Here is a 22972-nt window from a genome sequence, read left to right as displayed (position 1 = left end):
TCACAATGTTGATTCTTCCAATCCAAGACCCTGGTATATCTCTTCATCTGTTTGTATCATATTTAACTTCTTTCATCAGTGTCTTATAATCTTCTGTATACAGGCCTTTTGTCTCCTTAGGTAGGTTTATTCCTAGGTATTTTATTCTTTTTGTTGCAATGGTAAATGGGAGTGTTTTCTTTCTAATTAATTTTATTTATTTTTGGCTGCGTTGGGTCTTTGTTGCTGCATGCGGGCTTTCTCTAGTTGTGGTGAGCGGGGGCCACTCTTCTTTGTGGTGTGCGGACTTTCATTGTGGTGGCTTCTCTTGTTGCGGAGCATGGGCTTTAGGCGCACAGGATTCAGTAGTTGTGGCACATGGGCTTAGTTGCTCCGCGGTATGTGGGATCTTCCCAGACCAGTGCTTGAACCCTTGTCCCTTGCATTGGCAGGCGGATTCTTAACCACTGCGTGACAAGGGAAGTCCTGGGAGTGTTTTCTTAATTTCACTTTCAGATTTTTCATTATTAGTGTATAGGAATGCAAGAGATTTCTGTGCATTAATTTTGTATCCTGCTACTTTACCAAATGCATTGATTAGCTCTAGTAGTTTTGTGGTAACATCTTTAGGATTTTCTATGTATACTATCATGTCATCTGCAAACAGTGACAGCTTTACTTCTTCTTTTCCAATTTGGATTCCTTTTTATTTCTTTTTCATCTCTGATTGCAATGGCTAAACCCTCCAAAACTATGTTGAATAATAGTGGTGAGAGTGGGCAACCTTGTCTTGTTCCTGATCGTAGTAGAAATGGTTTCAGTTTTTCACCATTGAGGACGATGTTGGCTGTGGGTTTGTCATGTATGGCCTTTATTATGTTGAGGTAAGTTCCCTCTATGCCTACTTTCTGGAGGGTTTTTATCATAAATGGGTGTTGAATTTTGTCGAAAGCCTTCTCTGCATCTATTGAGATGATCATATAGTTTTTATTGTTCAATTTGCCAGTATGGCGTATCACATTGATTGATTTGCATATACTGAAGAATCCTTGCATTCCTGGGATAAACTCCACTAGATCATGGTGTATGATCCTTTTAATTTGCTGTTGGATTCTGTTTACTAGTATGTTGTTGAGGACTTTTGCATCTGTGTTCATCAGTGATATTGGCCTGTAGTTTTCTTTTTTGGTGACATCTTTGTCTGGTTTCGGTATCAGGGTGATGGTGGCCTTGTAGAATGAGTTTGGGAGTGTTCCTCCATCTGCTATATTTTGGAAGAGTTTGAGAAGGATAGGTGTTAGCTCTTCTCTAATGTTTTTTTGTTTTTTTTGTTTTTTTTTGCGGTTCGTGGGCATCTCACTGTTGTGGCCTCTCCCGTTGCGGAGCACAGGCTCCGGATGCGCAGGCTCAGCGGCCATGGCTCACGGGCCCAGCCACTCCACGGCATGTGGGATCTTCCTGGACCGGGGCACGAACCCGCATCCCCTGCATCAGCAGGTGGACTCCCAACCACTGCGCCACCAGGGAAGCCCTTCTCTAACTGTTTGATGGAATTCGCCTGTGAAGCCATTTGGTCCTGGGCTGTTGTTTGTTGGAAGATTTTTAATCACAGTTTCAATTTCAGTGCTTGTGATTGGTCTGTTCATATTTTCTGTTTCTTCCTGGTTCAGTTTCAGACAGTTGTGCATTTCTAAGAATTTGTCCATTTCTTCCAGGTTGTCTATTTTATTGGCATATAGTTGCTTGTAGTAATTTCTCATGATCCTTTGCATTTCTGCAGTGTCAGTTGTTACTTCTCCTTTTTCATTTCTAATTCTATTGATTTGAGTCTTCTCCCTTTTTTTCTTGATGAGTCTGGCTAATGGTTTATCATTTTTGTTTATCTTCTCAAAGAACCAGTTTTGGTTTTATTGATCTTTGCTATTGTTTCCTTCATTTCTTTTTCATTTATTTCTGATCTGATCTTTATGATTTCTTTCCTTCTGCTAACTTTGGGGGATTTTTGTTCTTCTTTCTCTAATTACTTTAGATGTAAGGTTAGGTTGCTTATTTGAGATGTTTTTTGTTTCTTAAGGTAGGATTGTATTGCTATAAACTTCCCTCTTAGAACTGCTTTTGCTGCATCCCATAGGTTTTGGGTTGTTGTGTTTTCATTGTCATTTGTTTCTAGCTATTTTTTTATTTCCTCTTTGATTTCTTCAGTGATCTCTTGGTTATTAAATTGTGTATTGTTTAGCCTCCATGTATTTGTATTTTTTACAGTTTTTCCTGTAATTGATATCTAGTCTTATAGCATTGAGGTCAGAAAAGATACTTCATACGATTTTAATTTTCTTAAATTTACCAAGGCTTGATTTGTGACCCAAGATATGATCTATCCTGGAGAATGTTCCATGAGCACTTGAGAAGAAGTGTATTCTGTTGTCTTTGGATGGAATGTTCTATAAATATCAATTAAGTCCATCTGTTCTAATGTGTCATTTAAAGCTTGTGTTTCCTTAATTATTTTCATTTTGGATGATCTGTCCATTTATGAAAGTGGGGTGTTAAAGTCCCCAACTATGATTGTGTTACTCTCGATTACCCCTTTTATGGCTGTTAGTATTTGCCTTATATATTGAGGTGCTCCTATGTTGGGTGCATAAATATTTACAATTGTTATATCTTCTTTTTGGATTGATCCCTTGATCATTATGTAGTGTCCTTCTTTGTCTCTTGTAATAGTGTTTATTTTAAAGTCTATTTTGTCTGATATGAGAATTTCTAGTCCAGCTTTCTTTTGATTTCCATTTGCATGGGATATCTTTTTCCATCCCCTAACTTTCAGTCTGTATGTGTCCCTATGTCTGAAGTGGGTCTCTTGTAGACAGCATATATATGGGTTTTGTTTTTGTATCCATTCAGCCAGTCTGTGTCTTTTGGTTAGAGCATTTAATCCATTTACATTTAAGGTAATTATTGATATGTATGTTCCTTTTACCATTTTCTTAATTGTTTTGGGTTTGTTATTGTAGGTCTTTTCCTTCTCTTGTGTTTCTTTCCTAGAGAAGTTCCTTTAGCATTTGTTGTAAAGCTGGTTTCGTGGTGCTGAAGTCTTAGCTTTTGCTTGTCTGTAAAAAGGACTTTAAATATGTCCTGCCAGTCCCTTCTGGGTTGCAGAGTTTCTGCTGAAAGATCAGCTGTTAACCTTGTGGGGATTCCCTTGTGTGTAATTTGTTGTTTTTCCCTTGCTGCTTTTAATATGTTTTCTTTGTATTTAATTTTTGACAGTTTGATTAATATGTGTCTTGGCGTGTTTCTCCTTGGATTTATCCTGTATGGGACTCTCTGTGCTTCCTGGACTTGATTTACTATTTCCTTTCCCATATTAGGGAAGTTTTCAACTATAATGTCTTCAAATATTTTCTCAGTCTCTTTCTTTTTCTCTTCTCTGGGACCCCTATAATTCAAATGTTGGTGCATTTAATGTTGTCCCATAGGTCTCTGAGACTGTCCTCAATTCTTTTCAATCTTTTTTCTTTCTTCTGCTCTGCAGTAGTTATTTCCACGATTTTATCTTCCAGGTCTCTTATCTGTTCTTCTGCCTCAGTTTTTCTGCTATTGATCCCTTCTAGAGAATTTTTAATTTCATTTATTGTGTTATTCTTCACTGTTTGTTTGCTCTTTAGTTCTTCTAGGTTCTTGTTAAACGTTTCTTGTGTTTTCTGCGTTTTATTTCCAAGATTTTGGGTCATCTTTACTATCATTATTCTGAATTCTTTTTCAGGTAGACTGCCTATTTCCCCTTCATTTGTTAGGTCTGGTGGGTTTTTACCTTGCTCCTTCATCTGCTGTGTGTTTCTCTGTCTTCTCATTTTGCTTAACTTACTGTGTTTGAGGTCTCCTTTTCACAGGCTGCAGGTTCATAGTTCCCATTGTTTTTGGTGTCTGCCCCCAGTGGCTAAGGTTGGTTCAGTGGATTGTGGAGGGGACTAGTGCCTGTGTTCTGGTGGATGAGGCTGGATCTTGTCCTTTTGGTGGGCAGGTCCATGTCTGGTGGTGTGTTTTGGGGTGTCTGTGGCCTTATTTTGATTTTAGGCAGCATCTCTGCTAATGGGTGGGGTTGTGTTCTTGTCTTGCTAGTTGTTTGGCATAGGGTGTCCAGCCCTGTAGCTTTCTGGTCATTGAGTGGAGCTGGGTCTTGGCGTTGAGATGGAGATCTCTGGGAGATTTTCGCCATTTGATACTACATGGAGCTGGGAGGTCTCTTGTGGACCAGTGTCCTGAACTTGGCTCTCCCACCTTAGAGGCACAGCCCTAACCAGCTGGCTGGAGCACCAAGAGCCTGTCATTCACATGGGTCAGAATAAAAGGGAGAAAAGAAAGAAAGAAAGAAAGAGAGAGAGAGAGAGAGAGAGAAAGAAAAGAAAGAAGATAAAATAGTTATTAGAATAAGAAGTAAAAAATAATTTAAAAAAAAATTTTTAAGTAATTAAAAAAAGAAAGAAGAGAGCAACCAAACCAGAAGACAAATCCACCAATGATAATGAGCACTAAAAACTATCCAAAAAAAAAACCAAACAAAAAAAAAACGGACAGACAAAACCCTAGGACAAATTGTAAAAGCAAAGCTATACACACAAAATCACACACAGAAGCATACAAATACACACTCACAAAAAGAGAAAAAGGAAAAAATATATATCATTGCTCCCAAAGTCCACCTCCTCAATTTGGGATGATTCGTTGTCTATTCAGGTATTCCACAGGTGCAGGGTACTTCAAGTTGATTGTGGAGATTTAATCTGCTGCTCCTGAGGCTGCTGGGAGAGATTTCCCTTTCTCTTCTTTGTTCGAATAGCTCCTGGAGTTCAGCTTTGGATTTGGCCCCGCCTCTGCCTGTAGGTCATCTGAGGACATCTGTCCTTTGCTCAGACAGGACGTGGTTAAAGGAGCAGCTGCTTCGGGGGCTCTGGCTCACTCAGGCTGGGGGGAGGGAGGGGTACGGAGTGCAGGGCGAGCCTGTGGCGGCAGAGCCTAGCGTGACATTGCAATAGCCTGAGGTGCGCCGTGTGTTCTCCCGGGGATGTTGTCCCTGGATCACGGGACCCTGGCAGTGGCGGGATGCACAGTTCCCAGGAGGGGAGGTGTGGATAGTGACCTGTGCTTGCACGCAGGCTTCTTGGTGGCTGCAGCAGCAGCAGCCTTAGTGTCTCATGCCCGTCTCTGGGGTCCGCGCTGATAGCCGCGGCTCGCGCCCGTCTCAGGAGCTCCTTTAAGCAGTGCTCTTAATCCCCTCTCCTCGCGCACCAGGAAACAAAGAGGCAAGAAAAAGTCTCTTGCCTCTTCGGTAGCTCCAGACTTTTTCCCGGACTTCCTCCCGGCTAGCTGTGGTGCGCTAGCCCCCTTCAGGCTGCGTTCATGCAGCCAACCCCAGTCCTCTCCCTGGGATCCGACCGAAGCCCGAGCCTCAGCTCCCAGCCCCCACCTGTCCCGGCGTGTGAGCAGACAAGCCTCTCGGGCTGGTGAGTGCTGGTCAGCACCGATCCTCTGTGCGGGAATCTCTCTGCCCGAGAAGGGCCTTTCTAGAGTGTGGAGACGTTTCCTCCTTCACAGCTCTCTCCCACTGATGCAGGTCCTGTCCCTATTCTTTTGTCTCTGTCTTTTGCCCTACCCAGGTACATGGGGAGTTTCTTGCCTTTTGGGAGGTCTGAGGTCTTCTGCCAGCGTTCAGTAGGTGTTCTGTAGGAGTTGTTTAACATGTAGATGTATTTCTCATGTATTTGTGGGGAGGAAGGTGTTCTCCACGTCTTACTCTTCCACCATCTTGAAGCTCCCTCTCTGCTAGGTTCTTTGCCTCATCAATTTTGCAGGGTTGGGGGGCTTTTTGTATATTAAGGGTATTCACCTTTTGATATATATGCTGTAAATATTTTTCATGTTTTATTTATGAAACTTGGTGCTTCCCTAGAGCACCCAAAGAGAAGAATTCTTTATTTTGGAATAGCTATTAAAAAAAAAATAGCATACCAAAATAAAAACAAACAAATAAAAAAGATAAAAAAAAGAAAAACATAGAATACTACTGCTACCACTAACACTATTATTGAACTTTTACTTTATAAGTTTCCCAAAAACTTTCATATTCTGTATTTTGTCCTTTCAGTAACTTCATGAGGGGGCTTATGATTAAAATAAATTGGATTGAACATGTATGTCTTACTTTATCTCCTTTTACAAACTCCGTTGAAATGGCATAAAACTAGTATTAACTCACAAAGACTAAGAGAATAGACAAGATGGGAAAGGCACAGATGGTGAATGATTTAGTGGATCAGGGAAAGCAGAAAGCTAAAGCTACAGAGGGGATGTGAATCTGTATAAAGGCATTTTGTCATACAAAACTCTAGAAAGCCCTAGGTATTGGAGGTTCTTCGCATCTTGAATATTAGGATGAGAGGTGGAGCTGAAAACAGGAGTTTCAGAGGTATATAAGGAACAATTAAACCGTCACATCTTTTCTCTATTTTAGCAGAACATTGGAGGTTTATCCTCTAGAGAAATAAAATCAGAGAGGCCCTGGCTTTGGGAATACCAAATTTAGCTGAGAGTAAAAGAGAGGTGCCATTCTAAAAACAGGGATTAAGTGAAGGGCTCCATCTAGTTCTTATCTCCCAGAAATAGGTAGTCAGGTTTATTTTCCTCAGGTGGGAGATTAGAGGATTCCTTGCTGAGAAACTGACTCACAGACATCTGGGAACCTCCCCAGTAAAAAACCGGCTTGACATTTTCTCTTGTTACATTGAAGCCTAGAAGTTAACATGCCCTGCTGCTCATACAATGTTTCTCTGTGTGCCTTACTCTTAAATATGAAAGAAAAGGCAAAGATCACCTGATGTTTGAGAGAAACCTCTAACATGAATAACAAATGAAAACAGATATAAAGACCCCCATCCCTCCAAAAGAGAGCATTGGGTAGAGATAGAGCACAAGAGACAATGTAGGAGCAAAAGAAAATTTGAAGAAAACTCAGATCAGAGAAGATAATGCCTCAGTGAAACAAGAATAGGGTTCTGTTAAAAAAAAGGAATAGTCAGAGAACAAAAAAGAAGTTTTGGACACTTAAAAAATATATCAGAGTAAAGAATTTAAAACAAAGAAGTAGAAAATAAATAAGAGGATCAGTTTTAAGATTTATTTAAATATAAAAGTTATTTAAATTTAAGAGAATTGATATAATTATTTTTGATGATTTTATTCCCTCCAATTCCTGTAGTTTTTCTCCTTTAGATCTTTGGATCTCCTAATAGTCAGATGTTGGGTCATAGAGTGACAGAAATCATCAAAGAAATAATATAGCAATTTCCCAGAACTTAAGTACACATATGTTTATATTGAAAAAAACCCATCAAGCACTCAGTACAATGAATTTTTAAAAAGAAACACATCATTATGAAATTTCAGAACACTGAGTAGAGTGAGAATATCATAAAAGCTGCCAGAGAGAATTAACAAGTCGCATACAAAGGTATTGGACTTCTCAAAAGCAATATTGGAAGCTAGAAGAAAGTGGAGGAATTGCCTTACATTCTGAGAAGAAATCATTTCCAACCTAGCATTCTATACCCAGTCAAAACTAACAATCAAATATGAAAGTAGGGGGAAAAAAGACATTTTCAGACATCTCAAAAAGATTTATTTCCCATGTATGCTATCTCAGGCAACTTGGTAGTTTGATATACCATAATGAGATAGGAAAGAAATAGGAAGGCATGGACCCAGGAATCAAGGGAATCTAACATAGAAAAGTGAGTATAAGTCCCAGAATGATGATTAAGGGGTATTCCAGGACCACAGCTATGCAGGAGACCTACGGACTAGAGAGAGTTATCAGATTTGAACGAGAGGTTGGAGATTCCAAGAGAGATGCTTTAAAGCAGCGGTCCCCAACCTTTTTGGCACCAGGGACTAGTTTCCTGGAAGACAGTTTTTCCACACATGGGGTGGGGGTGGGGGGAGAGGATGGTTCAGGCGGTAATGCAAGCAATGGGGAGCGGCAGATGAAGCTTCCCTCGCTCGCCGCTTACCTCCTGCTGTGCGGTCCAGGGCCTGGGGGTTGGGGACCCCACTTTAAAGAAAATACAAAACGACATCAGTAAATTATCTGACATGTTTGACCATATTACAAAGAACCTTAAAGTTATTTTGGAGAATTTGGAGATGAATTGGGGAAAAGGACATTAAAACCAAGCAAATTAAAAACGAGACAACTATTAATTCTAGGAAAGACCAGAATTCTAGTTGTCCAAGGAAGACAATGTAGTCATAATACACTATGTGGTTTAGCTGTGAAAATCATTGTATAGATCCTGAGTATTCTTGAGAAAAACAAGAAAGTGTTGGAATACTGTTCCTCCAGCTAACAAAACATTAAAAATCTTTGGTAATCACGCCTTGGTGTATTCCCAAGAGAAATGAAAGCAGATAGCCACATAAAGGCTTTTGTATAAATTTTCATAAAAACAATATTTATAATAGCTAAAATTTGAAATCAACCTGTTGTAGGTTGAATTGTATTCCCTCTGAATAAATATGTTGTGATTCCCCCTGAAAATAATATAGACCTTGATATTAATGTTTTATTTAATTTTTATTGGGGTATAGTTGATTTATGAATATTAATTTTGAAAACAGTTTATTTTGAAATAATTATAGATTGACAGGAAGTTGCAAAGATAAACAGAGAGGCCCTATATATCTTTTACCCAGTTTCCTCCAATGGTTAGATCTTGTGTAACTGTAGTACAGTATCAAAACCATGAGAATGACATTAGTGCAATGTGTATATGGTTCTGTGCCATTTAATCACATGTGTAGATTTGTGTAACCACCACTGCAATCATGATACAGAATATTCCATTACTATAAAGATTTCCCTCACTCTACCCCTTTATATTCACAGCACAACACCCCCTACCCCCATCCCTAACTCCTGGAAACCACTAGTTATTTAACATTTGTATAATTTTGTTATTTCAAGATAAATATATAAATGGAATCATACAGTATGTGACCTTTGTTTCACTCAGCATAATGCACTTGAGACCCATACAAGTGGTTGTATATCAATAGTTCATTCTTTTTGATTGCTGAGTAGTATTCCATGGAATGGGCATATCCTAAATATTAATTTAACTAAAAATTGTGATGTGACTGTGTTGGTGGAAGGAGAAGTGTGTGTACATGTGTATATATGGGTGGTCATGGGGGTGATGATCATGATATGAAAGAGCAGACCTTCAAGACAGAAAGATGATAAATAATGACTAAAATTGACCCCAAAAGTGCCAATATAAGCATGTTTTTTTGAAATAAACAGATAAATACTAAGAGAAAGAGCTAAAAGTTGAAAGTGATTGCCTTTGAGAAGCAGAAATTCAGAGTGAGGTGGGGGACTGCTGCTTTTTGTTATACAACTGAAGTCAACTATTACCATACTTAAAAATAAGGCCCAGAGACTTAGGGGCCCAAAGTTTTAGAATGAATAACTAGAGAAGCTGAGCCTACAGCTCAGGCTCTCTGACTCTCACCAGGGACCTTTCTGCCTCTCCCTGCCTTGGAATGTTTGCTGATGTTTATATGAGTGAAAACTTGTGCTCCCAACAGAGCTCTTTCAATATTTTTTATATTGGTTGTTACAGCCTCTGCATTTGGGACACTGCAAAGTACCTGACATAGCAAACAAGAGTCCTAATGACTCAGTTCCTAAGTAGCTGATGCTGGGGTAATAAATTACCATAAAACTGCTTTTTGAAGTGCCAACTTGACAGCCATGTCCGTTTTCATTTCTTTTGATGAACTAGGGATGGCTCTTTTATAGGAATTGTACGGACCCATTTTTCGGTTTGTTTTGTTTTTTGTTTGAAAATCTGTTGCTGGCCCCTGACAAAAATACCCCTGTCATGAAAGAGGGAAGTCACAGCCTAGGCTTAGGAGTCAGAGAACTTGAATGCAATCTACTGCTCCACTACTCTCTTTGCATTTTTTGGTGGGGTGTGTGTGTGTGTGGAGGGGGGGTGTTTGTTTCTCCTTTAGCAAGGTTGGATTCCTTCCTTTCTAAGCTACAATTTCAGCTTCCTTGAGAACTCCTTCCTTGACATCTTTGTTTAACTCTAGTGTTCCCAGATTTCCTGTGCCCCTGATAGTTCTTTGGGTCACTTCTGCAAATGATTTATTGCTCATCCATCATGCGTGAGAATTTTATTTTCAGTGAGGAACCCCATTGTCTAGTGCTGGAGAATCATTCTGGGCTCTTCGCTCGCATGTGCCAACTATAAGATTCAAGCCCAGAGGGAAGGCTTCAGAATGAGCCAGCGCCCTAGTGGTTTACTTCAAATATTAGGTTATCCCCTTCCCAACTGTTGTTACCATTATAGCATTCTTGTCCACAGGCATTAGCCGCAAGCTCCCTTGGTTTTGCTTACTGATGAGGCTGCTCTGTGGTTGTTTTATCCAGCTGAAGACTAATTTCCTAATTGTGAAGATGAAAATAAGAGCTGTTATTCACCACCAGAGCAAAATGTCATGACCAGGTATGAGCACAACTGAGAACAGAGCTTCATTTTTATCACCTGCCACCCCTGGGCTCAGTGGAGAGGAGGGGGGGGCCCTTAGCCTGGTCAAGTGCTCTTGACCAGAAGGTGGGTAGGGGTAGGTGTGTCTCAGCTCTCTTATCCCAAAGAGCGATCCCTTTGGAGGGTTCCACAGGTGTTGCAATAACAGTACAGACAAGAGTATAGAGTGCTGTTATTCAGACTGCCCTGGAGAGTGGGCCAAAGGGCTCCTTTTATGGCTCTTACTTGAGAGGCACAATAAACATTCATAGGCTAGGTTGCACATGCAGAAAAAAGCCATCAGTCCTTTCAAATTATAACTCTAAAATCAATCTCATTATTAAAATAATAGCACATATATTTCCTGAAACTACTGTTCTATAATAAAATTTTATCTCATTTATAACTTGGTACTTGCTGGTTTTAACTAATGTTAGAGATAGGCTCCTAGACCAAAGGATCTTGCCATAAAGTAGCGTTTGCTGGGAGGTCCCAGGCCCCTGAATTGGTTTTCTGGGAACAATTGCCAGTAATATTTTTTCAGCTGATGATTTCAGTTGTCTTTGGGTGCAGGGATAGATGTTTGATAGTAGTGTCAAATAATGTGTAAACCCATCTTTTTTTTTTCTCCTGTGGGCTTGACACGTGATAAGAGGACAAAGGCTTTGGGTGGAGTAAGCCTTTGGGCAGGTTATTAGGGAGCTGCTTTGATGTTCTGAATTCTATAAAGGAGCTGTTTCTTTTTAGACAGGGCATCCTTTGGTGACAGGCTTGATCATCCTCCCCATTAGAGGATTGTGGTTTCAGTGAAACATTTTGAGATGACTGCTGAAGAAAACTAGGTCAAATCAGGTATGATTTATGAAATGTACCATTAAGGAGGCAATGAGAAAGTCAATTTTGTCTTTCTGTGCCCTCAAATTCTAAAGAGGTTAATTATAGGAAGTCCTTCAAACCATATGGTCTTTTGTCTTGGAAACATTCCCATTTTTGAATAATGTGCTTGTTATGTGACTACAGCTAGTCTTACAGTATCAGTATCAGCACTTACTACTTGAGTTCTTTTGTTTTACATCTGAACTTATATAAACCTGGCTTTAAAATAATATTTAAATTAGAATTTTGAGAGGTGAATCTACTGATATGCCACACTCACTGATCTATGATTAACCCAACAGTGTTGCTTCAAAAATTTCTTCTCAGGTCCTTTTGCTACTCTCCACCTTGTTCACTCTGTTCTGCCCATATTCATTGTCTCTTAGTTCCTCCGAAAGCATGTCGAGTTCTTTTCTGCTTCAGTGCCTTTGCCCATGCTGTTCCTTTCCCTGAAATGTTTCCCTGCTCCTCCCTCCAACATGACTAACTACTCATCTGTTATGGCTTATTTAAATGTTACCACCTTGGAGTGTTCTTTCTTGACTTGTCATTCTTGAGAAAATCTCTGTTTCCTTCTTTATGAGCACCTCTTACATGTTATAATTATAGAATATATTAGATTTTCCCACTTGCTCTTCATCTTTTTCCTCCTCTAGAGTGTAAACTCTGTGAGGACAGGGACAGTGGCTGAGTGGTTCACTATTGCATTCTCAGTGCTTAAGACAATGTCTAGGGCCTGACACATAGTAGGAATTTGTAACAAATGTTTGTTGAAAGCTTGAATGAATGAAGGAGCCCTTTCTTTTGGGGGAGCATCCAAAAGAGCCAGGCAAAAACTGAATGGCCTATAGTTGACTATATTTATGGCTCATTTTTGACTTAGCTTTGAAAGTCACACAGCATTACTTCCTGTGCATCCTATTGATCGGGCTAGTCCAGCTCAGATTCACTGGGAGGAGAGTTAGGCTCTACCTCTTCATGGGATTGTGGCAATCTTTGGAAAATACAATCTGTCACAAGAGATTATTCCAAGCTGGGTACTGGATATCACCTCTAAGAAATGATGTAGCTCTATTCTAGGCATTTATACTACTCTGATATCCCTAGATAGACACTCCTGGAGTATAGAGAGGCAGAAGTTCAGATCATGATTCTGTCACTTACTAGTGATAGAGAAAGAAAAACTTATCAAAAAATTTAAGTGGTTCCTTCATTCATTCAGGCTTTCAATAAATGTATTTTGAGTACTGTGTGCCAAGACTCGGACATTGTGTTAGACACTGAGAATGCAGTAGTGAGCCAGGCAGCCTTTACTACTATCCTCAAAGCACACAGTCAATAAATGGAATCACTGGGACTCCCCCCTCTTTCTGCTAAACTCCACTTCCTCTTTTTAAAAAAAGACTCATTAAAATAAATAAATAAATAATAAAAGACTCCATTTTCTTAGAGCAGTTTTAGGTTTACAACAAAATTGAGAGGGAGGTACAGAGATTTCCCATATACCTCTCCCCCCCACATGTGCATAGTCTCCCCCTTTATTTAGTTATTATAAATATTGATATTTATCAATATTACTCATCAGAATGATATATTTTTTACCAAGGATTAGCTTACATTGACACATCAAGATTACCTAAAGTTCGTAGTTTACCTCAGGGTTCACTCATGTTATACATCCTATGGATTTGGACAAATATGTAATGACATATATACATCATTATAATATCATACAGAATATTTCACTGCCGTGAAAATCTTCTGTCTATTCATCCTACTCTCCCCTCCCCACCCCCACCAACCACTGATCTTTTTATTGTCTCCATAGTTTTTTTAAACTTTTTAAATTGAAGTATAGTTAATTTACAACGTTGTGTTAGTTTCAAGTGTATAGCAGAGTGATTCAGTTTTACATATATATATTTTTTTCAGATTCTTTTCCATTATAGGTTATTATAAGATATTGAGTATAGTTCCCTGTGCTATACAGTAGGTCCTTGTTTTTTACCTATTTTATATATAGCAGTGTGTATATGTTAATCCTAACCTCCTAATTTATCTTCCTTCCTGCCTGCCCCCACTATCCCCTTTGGTAACCGTAAATTTGTTTTCTATCTCTGTGAGTCTATTTCTGTTTTGTAAATAAGTTCATTTATATTATTTTTAAAGATTCCATCTCCATAGTTTTTGCCTTTTCCAGAGTGTCATGTAGTTGGAATCATACAGTATGTAGCCTTTTAAGATTATATATTTAGTAATATACATTTAAGTTTTCTCCATGTATTTTCATGGCTTGATAGCTTATTTCTTTTTAGAACTGAATAATATTCCATTGGGTGTACTACAGTTTATTTATCCTTTCACCTGCTGAAGGACATCTTGGTTGCTTCAAAGTTTTCACAATTATGAATAAAGCTATTATAAATATCTTTGTGCTGGTTTTTGTGTGGACATGAATAACAAGGAGTGTGATTGCTGGTTCATGTGGTAAGAATACGTTTAGTTTTGTAAGAAACCGACAGACTCTTCCAGAGTGATTGTACCATTTTGCATTCCCACCAGCAATGTACGAGTGTTCCTGTTGCTCCACATCCTCGCTAGCATTTGGTGTTGTCAGTATTCCAGATTTTGGTCATTCTAATAGATGTGTAGTGGCATCTTCTGTTGTTTTAATTTGCATCTCCCTGATGACATGTGATATGGAGCATCTTTTTATATGCTGTTTTCCATCTGTATATCTTCTTTAGTCACATGTCTGTTAAGGTCTTTGGTCTTGATTGCTGTAAGTCTTGAAGTTGGTAGCATCAGTCCTCCAACTTTGTTCTTTTCCTTCAATATTGTGTTGGCTATTCTGGGTCTTTTTCCTCTCCATATAAGCTTTAGAATCAGCTTGTCAATATCCATAAAATAATTTGTTGGGATTTTTATTGGGATTGCATTGAATCCATAGATCAAGTTGGGAACAACTGCCATCTTAACAATATTGAGTCTTTCTATCCCTAAACATGGAATATCTTTCCATTTTATTTAGTTCTTCTTTTATTTCATTCATCAGAGTTTTGTACTTTTCCTTATATAGATCTTATAATATTTCATTAGATTTATACCTAAGTATTTAATTTTCTTTGATGCTATTGTAAATGGTATTGTGTTTTTAATTTCACATTAACCTGTTCATTGTTAATATATAGAAAAGCAATTGACTTTTGTAATTAACCTTTTAGCCTGCAACCTTGCTATAATCGCTTATTAATTCTAGGAGTTTTTTGTCAATTCTTTTGAATTTTCTATGTGGATGATTATTTCATTTGTGAACAAATACAGTTTTATGTCTTCCTTCCCAACCTGTGTACCTTTCATTTCCTTTTCTTGCCTTACTGCATTAGCAAAGACTTCCAGTATGGTGTTGAAAGGAGTGGTAAGAGGGGACCTCCTTGCTTTGTATGGGATCTTAGTGGGAAAAGTTTGAGTTTCTCACCATTAAGTATGATGCTAGCTGTAGGTTTCTTGTAGTCATTATCAAGTTAAGAAAGTTCTCCTCTTTCTAGTGTACTGAGAATTTTTATCATGAGTGCATGTTAGATTTTGTCAAATGCTTTTTCCTGCATCTATTAATATGATTATGTGATTTTTCTTTTTTTTTAGTCTATTAATGTGATGGATTACATTAATTGATTTTGAATGTTGAACCAGCCTTGCATAGCTGGGATAAATTCCGCTTGGTCACGGTATATAATTCTTTATATATTTTTTTAGATTCAATATGCTAATATTTTGTTGAGGCTTTTTGCATCTATGCTCATGAGAGATATTGGCCAATAGTTTTCTTTTCTTGTAATGTCTTTGTCTGGTTTTGGTATTAGGGTAATGCTGGACTCATAGAATGAGTTAGGAAATATTCCCTCTGCTTCTGTACTCTGAAAGAAATTGTAGAGAATTGGTATAATTTCTTCCTTAAATATTTGGTAGAATTTACCTGTGAACACACCTGGGCCTGGTGCTTTCTCTTTTAGAAGATTATTAATTATTGATTCAATTTCTTTAATAGATATTGGTCTATTCAGATTGTTTCTTTTTGTGTGTTTTGGCAGATAGTCTTTCAGTGAATTGGTCTATATCATGTAGAGTTGTTCATAATATTCCTTCATTATCCTTTTAATTTCCAAGGGGTCCGTAGTGATGTCCCTTTTTCATTTCTGATATAAGTTATTTGTGTCTTCTCTCTTTTTTTCTTAGCCTAGTTAGAGGCTTACTGATTTTATTGATCTTTTGGTTTTGTTGATTTTTCTCTATTGATTTTCTGTTTTCAGTTTTAGTGATTTCTACTCTAATTCTTACTGTTTTTTTTCTTCTGCTTATTTTAGATTTAATTTGCTCTTCTTTTTCTAGTTTCCTAAGGCCCACTGCCTTTTTCATAGGCATTTACTATCAAGTTGCGACCCATGCTGAAAGGAATGGTTCCAAATCTTCTGCTTGTGTAATTGACCCCAACTTGAATGGCTTATGCTTCCCATCTTATGTTGAAAAGGTACAGTATCTGCCTTCATGTTAAAAAAAAATACCCAGGGTCATATCGGGTATTTCAAAAAGTGATTGGTATCCCTGAGTCAAGACCAAGGTTTGCAGTATAAAAGACACTTAATGAGATGTTTTCCCCTGATCTCCTTGAGGGACAGAAATATTTATTTTTACATTTAGGAGTGTACTTTCAGAGAACTAATGGCAACAAGTTCAGAGCTCTTGTTATTATAGGCTCATTTTCTAGAGTTCTGTAATGTTCCCTCAAAGGGCTAGAGTTCCTAGTGCTTTTGAGGAGTTTTCTAAGATTCTGATTCTTAGAACTCAGCCAAAATGCCATCTTTCATGATGCCTTTCCTGTGAGAAGTGATTTCTTCAGCCTCATTTCTCATTTATTAATATTCTGTGGCATTTTTACTTTTTAACTTTAGCTATGTGTGCCCAGTTTTTATCATTTCTCCTACTTATAGTCCTCTTGAGGGCAAGACAGTTGTTCTGGATATTTTTGTATTAATCAGCACATGTTCATTGAGCCCCTGTATTAGTTCATGGGCTTTTATAATTCGTATATCATGAATGGTTATAGTTTTAAATACCTTCACTAGAATTCTTTTGTTATTTAAATAGATTGAGAGTGGCACTTTTCCTTTTCCTTCTTTTATTTATTAGATAGTTGTTTGGTTTGTAAGAAGTAACATAACTGTTGAAGTGTTACCCCTTCCTGGAATAAATGTCTTATAGAAGACACTATAATTGGCCAGAGGAAGCTCTTTTGAGGCAGAGTGAATTACGGTACCTTTCCTTCACACCTGGAGGTAGTGATGAGGAAGCTGCTGACAGGGAAGTACTTTTTCTTTCTGTTACTTTAAAAGGACACTTGTCTTTTCCTACTGATCCTTAGATAGGTGTAGATTAAGCTCTGGGGGCTTGTATTAATTTTTCTTTAATAAGAATCTTTACCGGATTCTCGTGAAGATCAAATTTAGCAGTGTATAGGAGGTCATTTGAACATATAAAGTACCATACAGACAGGAGTATGGTTTTTTACCCCCCTCGAAAATTAATAACTGCTCTTTCTGAACTAGTTAAAGCACAGTTCTTCTCCCAAACAGTATGTTTTTTCTTGCTTTTGTCAGCATAGACTCCTATTAGAATTTCTCAGTCAACCATCAGGTTCAATGTCACATTTTTGATGGTTCAATGTGGCAATTTTTCCCCCAAAGGCAATTGCATTATGACACCTGTTTTTGTATATTTCACTTAATTATCATAACAACTCTGAGAGGATGGTGTTAACTACCTCCATTTAAAGTTGAGTAAATCAAGGACCAGTGAGTTTAAATAACTTAGCCAAAATAGTAAGAGGTAGAGTATAGATCTGAATTCATATATACTGGGTTTGTTTCTTGTTAACATTTATATTAGTCAGGACATGCAGAATTATGCTGTGGTATCAAATTGGCCACAAGATCTCAGTGGCTTAACATGACAAAGATTTGTTGAATTCTTGCTCATATGAATTCCATTGCAGGCCAGGTGACTCTGGAGGGCAGTTGTCCTCCAGGAAGTGATGACTAGCGCATTTATGTTGCTTTTGTCTTATGATGCCACCATCTCAACATAAGACTTCTAATATGTCTTTGCAGAATGGAGAGAAAGGGAGGGAGGGAGGACGTGCATGTCAGAGCTGTAGGGTCATATACCAGATTTTGAATACTTCTTCCTGAAAGTGAGACATGTCACCTTCGTTCACAGATCATTAGCGCTAACTAACTGCAAGAGGTCTGGGAACTGTGGGGGCCGGCCAGACCACTTCACCCAGATGTTTCCCAAGGGAAATTATTTTTACATAGAACATGTTTCCTTCTAGCTTGCAAGTTAGGGATAGTTTAACATGTCTGAGCCTCATTTTATACTGTGAATGCCTCAAGATCAGGAATTAAATTAATAAATTCGATAATTTTTAAGTTCAATTCAGTTAAACATTATTGAGCAGTTTCAGGCCTTGTTTTCTTGCCAAAATCTATAGCCTATATCTATCTGTCTATCTATATTATAGGTAAGTAATAGTAACTAGATAGTTCTAGATTTTAAGTTCCTTGAGGACACTATAGAATAACGGTTAAAAGCACTGATTTTGAGAATTAGAATTCTGGGTCTGTCACTTCCTAACTCTCTGATCCTCGGCAAGTTGTTTGTTTGTTTTGGCCGCATTGCATGGCTTGTGGGATTTTAGTTCCTTAACCAGGGGTTGAACCCGGGCCCTTGGCAGTGAAAGCGTGGAGCCCTAACCGCCAGACCGCCAGGGAATTCCCGTGGTTTTTTTTGGTTTGTTTTGTTTTTAAACAGCTTTATTAAGATATAATATACCATAAAATCTACTCTTTTTTTTAAATAAGTTTATTTTATTTTATAAATATATTTATTTATTTAATTTTTGGCTGCATTGTGTCTCTGTTGCTGTGCGCGGGCTTTCTCTAGTTGTGGCGAGCAGGGGCTACTCTTCGTTGCTGCGCGTGGGCTTTTTCTAGTGGTGAGCAGGGGCTACTCTTCGTTGCTGCGCACGGGCTTTCTCTAGTTGTGGCGAGCAGGGGCTACTCTTCGTTGCAGTGTGCGGCCTTCTCATTGCGGTGGCTTCTCGTTGCAGAGCATGGGCTTTAGGCACACAGGCTTCAGTAGTTGTGGTGTGCGGTCTCTAGAGCACAGGCTCAGTATTGTGGCACACAGGCTTAGTTGCTCTACGGCATATGGGATCTTCCCGGACCAGGGCTCGAACCCGTGTCCCCTGCATTGGCAGGCGGATTCTTAACCACTGCACCACCAGGGAAGTCCCATCAGCACATGTTTTAAAAAAATTCAAAAATTCAACTATTCCTCCCTTTACCTGCTCTGGCAAGAAAAAAAACAAAAACAAAACACAAAAAAACTAAGGACCAAGAAGGCCCAAGATGTGGCCTCAGCTCTGGGCAGGATGGGCTATGTTTCATTTGGCTTTGTCCTTTGTCTCTCCTGCCAGGCTCCTGACTGGTCCCTCTCCTTCTCTGGTCAGCGAGACTTCTTTGTATGGGCAGGGACTTTGGGACCTCAGTGGAGTGTTTCTGCAGAGCTTCCTGTGAGAAGTATTCCTGTGATTAGCGGTGACCTCCTAGCAGCAGATGCATTCATCATTTGGCTTCAACTTTCCCATCCCCCATTTGAAGTTCCATTGGATCTGCCTGTCACAGAGCAGCTTCCATGGAATTCAGCAGCCTGTTTCTGGTTACATTAGGCATTATCTGTATTGCACTTTTGGCTCACCTCATGAATGGTCTAGTACTATGGTTATTTTCCACAGAATATCAAAGTTGGCAGGGCCCTTAAAAATCCCTGACCTAGGAAATTCCCTGTTGGTCCAGTGGCTAGGACTCAGTGCATTCAATGCCAGGGGCCCAAGTTTAATCCCTGGTCGGGGAACTAAGATCCTGCAAACTGCATGGTGCGCCCCCCGCCCACCAAAAAATCCCTGACCTAACCCCTGCTCATTTCACAGAGGAAGAAAACTGAGACCTAATAAAGGGAAGGTATTTATCCAGTCCCACAGTTTCTGTGATAGAGGTAAGACCAGGACGGTGATACCTTGACTCTAGCCAATTTTCCCTTTACCAGGCTCTGCTACCTCCTTCTCGCCAACTTACATAACATCATAAGCTCTTAGAGGGCAGAGATCATTCCTTATGTACCTTTATATCCCTCAGAGAGCCTAAGTTATTGGGTGTGCCTAATAACCTCTGAGATTTATTATCTAATTTTACATATGGTGAATATGTTGCCTAGTCGAAGAAGCAAGGTAGTTGTGGGTGGGGATCTTGGCTAGGAATTAATGGAGCTGGGGTTCCAACTCACATATTCCAAGTCCAGGTTGTCCAGTTTTCTTTCTAGTAAATTGTAACTGGGTTTGTGTGATTTTGACAGTGGAAGGACAGTCCAGCCAAGCTCCAGAGACAGTAAGTGTTCATTTAATTTGGAGAGAAGCATTTAAACTGATGTGGCCAGGGCACAGGTTGAATTAAGTGGAGGGAGATGGAGGGAAGGCAATGAGAAATGAGGTGAAAAAGATTCAGAGCCAAAGAGGACAGATCCCTTTAATGTGGGCTTTTCAGAGGAAGCCTCCTGGAGTTGGGAGCCTTGAGCTGGGCCTGAAGGATGGTTAGGATTTGAATTTACAGGGATGGTGCAAGGTTTGAGAGCATACATTTCGATTCCTCTGTAAACAAAGTTTAAAAGCCAAGCACTGGTCTAATTTGCATAGAGCATTGTTGACAAGTGAAGGATGCTGGAGAGTAGACGTTGGGGCTAGGTATTTAAAAGCCTAGAATTTTAGGTGTGCGGATTTTACTTTTATTTCCATTAATATCACTGTATGTGCTTACTCGTTCTTCAAAGATGAGTTGTGGGAACACTGGATGGCAGCTGAGTAATGAACTCTCTGCCTTTTTACTCTGTACAGATCAGGACTTTGTTTTAGGCATTTCTCTTTGATGAACTTACCATATGTAGCTCTGGCTATTCTCGAGCGGCCTCAGGGGTCCATGACATGTCATAATTTACCACTTTCCTGAGGTGAGCATTTGAAAAGTATTTGATGAGGCAGTGGTGGATGAGAGTGATTTACTTAGCTAAGGAATGGCTCCCGCTTACAGTTAATGGCATTTCTAAATTCGCAGATTCTTAAGCCATCTCTGGGGATTTGTTCACAAATGATAAGGTTTTTAATATATTCCCTTCCTACATACTTTATACTCAAGTCCACAATTGGCCTAGTCCTGGGTTCTGATCTCAGCTCTACTCCTTGTCTGTGTGACCATTGATAAGCCTCTTTCCCTTAGTTCTTATATCCAGAATAACAATGATGCTGTGCTGGATAATCTCTAAAGGCTCTTCTGGTTCTGATATTTTAGGACTCTGTATATGGGATGCAGATCAGCCTTTTCTTTGGCATTCTTCATGTACACAGACCATAATGCATTAAAACGTATTTGTATCACAGTGACTACACACATATTGGCTTATTCATCACATGCTTATGAAACAGTTCCCATTGGTGATCATGCTACACTGACTTTTTGGGTATTTTTATTGTGTCCTCTCCTTTTTATGTCCTCTGCTGCCTTCATGTTCTGGCTGTACCTTCTGTCATCCCTCAGAGCAGGCCAGACCCAGACACCACTGTGTTCTAATAGTATCAGAAAAGCAAACAACAGAGAAACACAACCAGCTGCTTCAATTTAAACTGGCCTTCCTGGCAGCTACAGATTATCAATTCCTGCACAAGCAGTCTACAGGGCTAGAAGGAGGAGATGACAGTTTTGTCCCAACTTGGTGGTAAAACCCCAAGCCTTACCTTTCATGTTAGTTGCAATTACATTTGCAATTTACATAGCTTGCATTTCCACTCTTGCTTTACTGCAGTTTTAAAGATGTTTGGAAGGAGGCCAGAAATGCAAAAGAGGGAGCTAGCTATAAGGAACTATATTTAGAAAAATGTTTAAGACAACTGTCTTTGGACATGTTTTTTCCTCATTTTTATTCATTTCCTGCATAGTTTTGAATACGAGTAATAGTAATAAGTATTCCAAACATTTCATGGCACTTTAAACTTCAGAACCTTTTTTCTCCTTATCTAACACATCTTTATAAACAACCGGGAGATGATGCATACACACTATAGTTACTATAGTATGAGTATAAGTAACTATAGTTACTTTTTATTGAGTGCTTATTATGTGCCTGACACTGTGCTGAGTGCTTAACATGTACTATTTAATTTAACTTTTATATCAGCTGTAAAAGTGGTATTATCACCATTGAAACAGATGAAGACACTAGGAACCAAAGGGGTTAAGTAAGGTGCCCAAATTCACACAGTTAATATGTGATGGAGTTAAGATTTGAATCCAGCCAACAGTGCCTGGCTTCACAGCTGCTGGTTCTGTTAACTTCTGAGTTTTACAGACTCTCTGTGAAGTGTGGCATTTTATCTTGCTCACTAGAGAGGTTATAGCTTGCTAATAATCGTGGCATGTATATGGTAGGTATAGGACCTGAATTTTGATCACTTGATTTAAATCTATGCCCCTGGTTTTTATTTGTTTTCATTTTTAACTGTCTTATTTTTATATCTTAGGTGAACTACTTAACATCCTTTTGGATTAGTCTTGGTATGGATTATAAATAAATTATAAAAAGGTCTTACTTGGGATGCAAAGAAAAATAAGATGTTTTCAAGGAACTAATAGTTGGTTGTAAGAAAAAGAAATGCACAAAAATAAGTAAATAAATATTTAAAAAATATATATATGTATACATACACACACACAATGGAATATTACTCAGCCATTAAAAAGAATTAAGTAATGCCATTTGCAGCAACAAGGATGGACCTAGAGATTGTCATACTGAGTGAAGTAAGTCAGACAGAGAAAGAGAAATATAAATGATACAAATGAACCTATTTACAAAACAGACTCACAGACTTAGAGAAAGAACTTATGGTTACAGAGTTGTGGGAGAAGGATGGGGGGAGGGATAGTCAGGGAGTTTGGGATTGATATGTACACACTACTATATTTAAAATGGATAACCAACAAGGACCTACTATATAGCACAGGGAACTCTGCTCAGTGTTACTTGGCAGCCTGGATGGGAGGGGCGTTTGGGGGAGAATGGATACATGCCTATGTATGGCTGAGTCCCTTTGCTGTGCACCTGAAACTATCACAGTTGTTAATCGGCTATACTCTAATGTAAAATAAAAATTTTTATTTTTTTTTAAGAAGATGTTGGCGGTAGGAGTTTATTAATTAATTTATTTATTTTTGCTGTGTTGCGTCTTCGTTTCTGTGCGAGGGCTTTCTCTAGTTTTGCCAAGCGGGGGCCACTCTTCATCGCCGGTGCACAGGCCTCTCACTATGGCGGCCTCTCTTGTTGCGGAGCACAGGCTCCAGATGTGCAGGCTCAGTAGTTGTGGC

The 22972-nt window shown here is 38.9% G+C and overlaps 1 protein-coding gene across 3 annotated transcripts in view; it reads left to right on the top strand.

The window, feature by feature from the left end:
- FAM168A (family with sequence similarity 168 member A) overlaps positions 1-22972 on the top strand; it is a 199127-nt gene that overhangs the window by 77312 nt on the left and 98843 nt on the right. The window lies entirely within an intron of this gene.

This window comes from Pseudorca crassidens, chromosome 9, assembly GCF_039906515.1.
Source record: "Pseudorca crassidens isolate mPseCra1 chromosome 9, mPseCra1.hap1, whole genome shotgun sequence".
NCBI classification, from domain to species: Eukaryota; Metazoa; Chordata; class Mammalia; order Artiodactyla; family Delphinidae; genus Pseudorca; species Pseudorca crassidens.
This window is presented reverse-complemented; position numbering and strand designations above follow the sequence as displayed.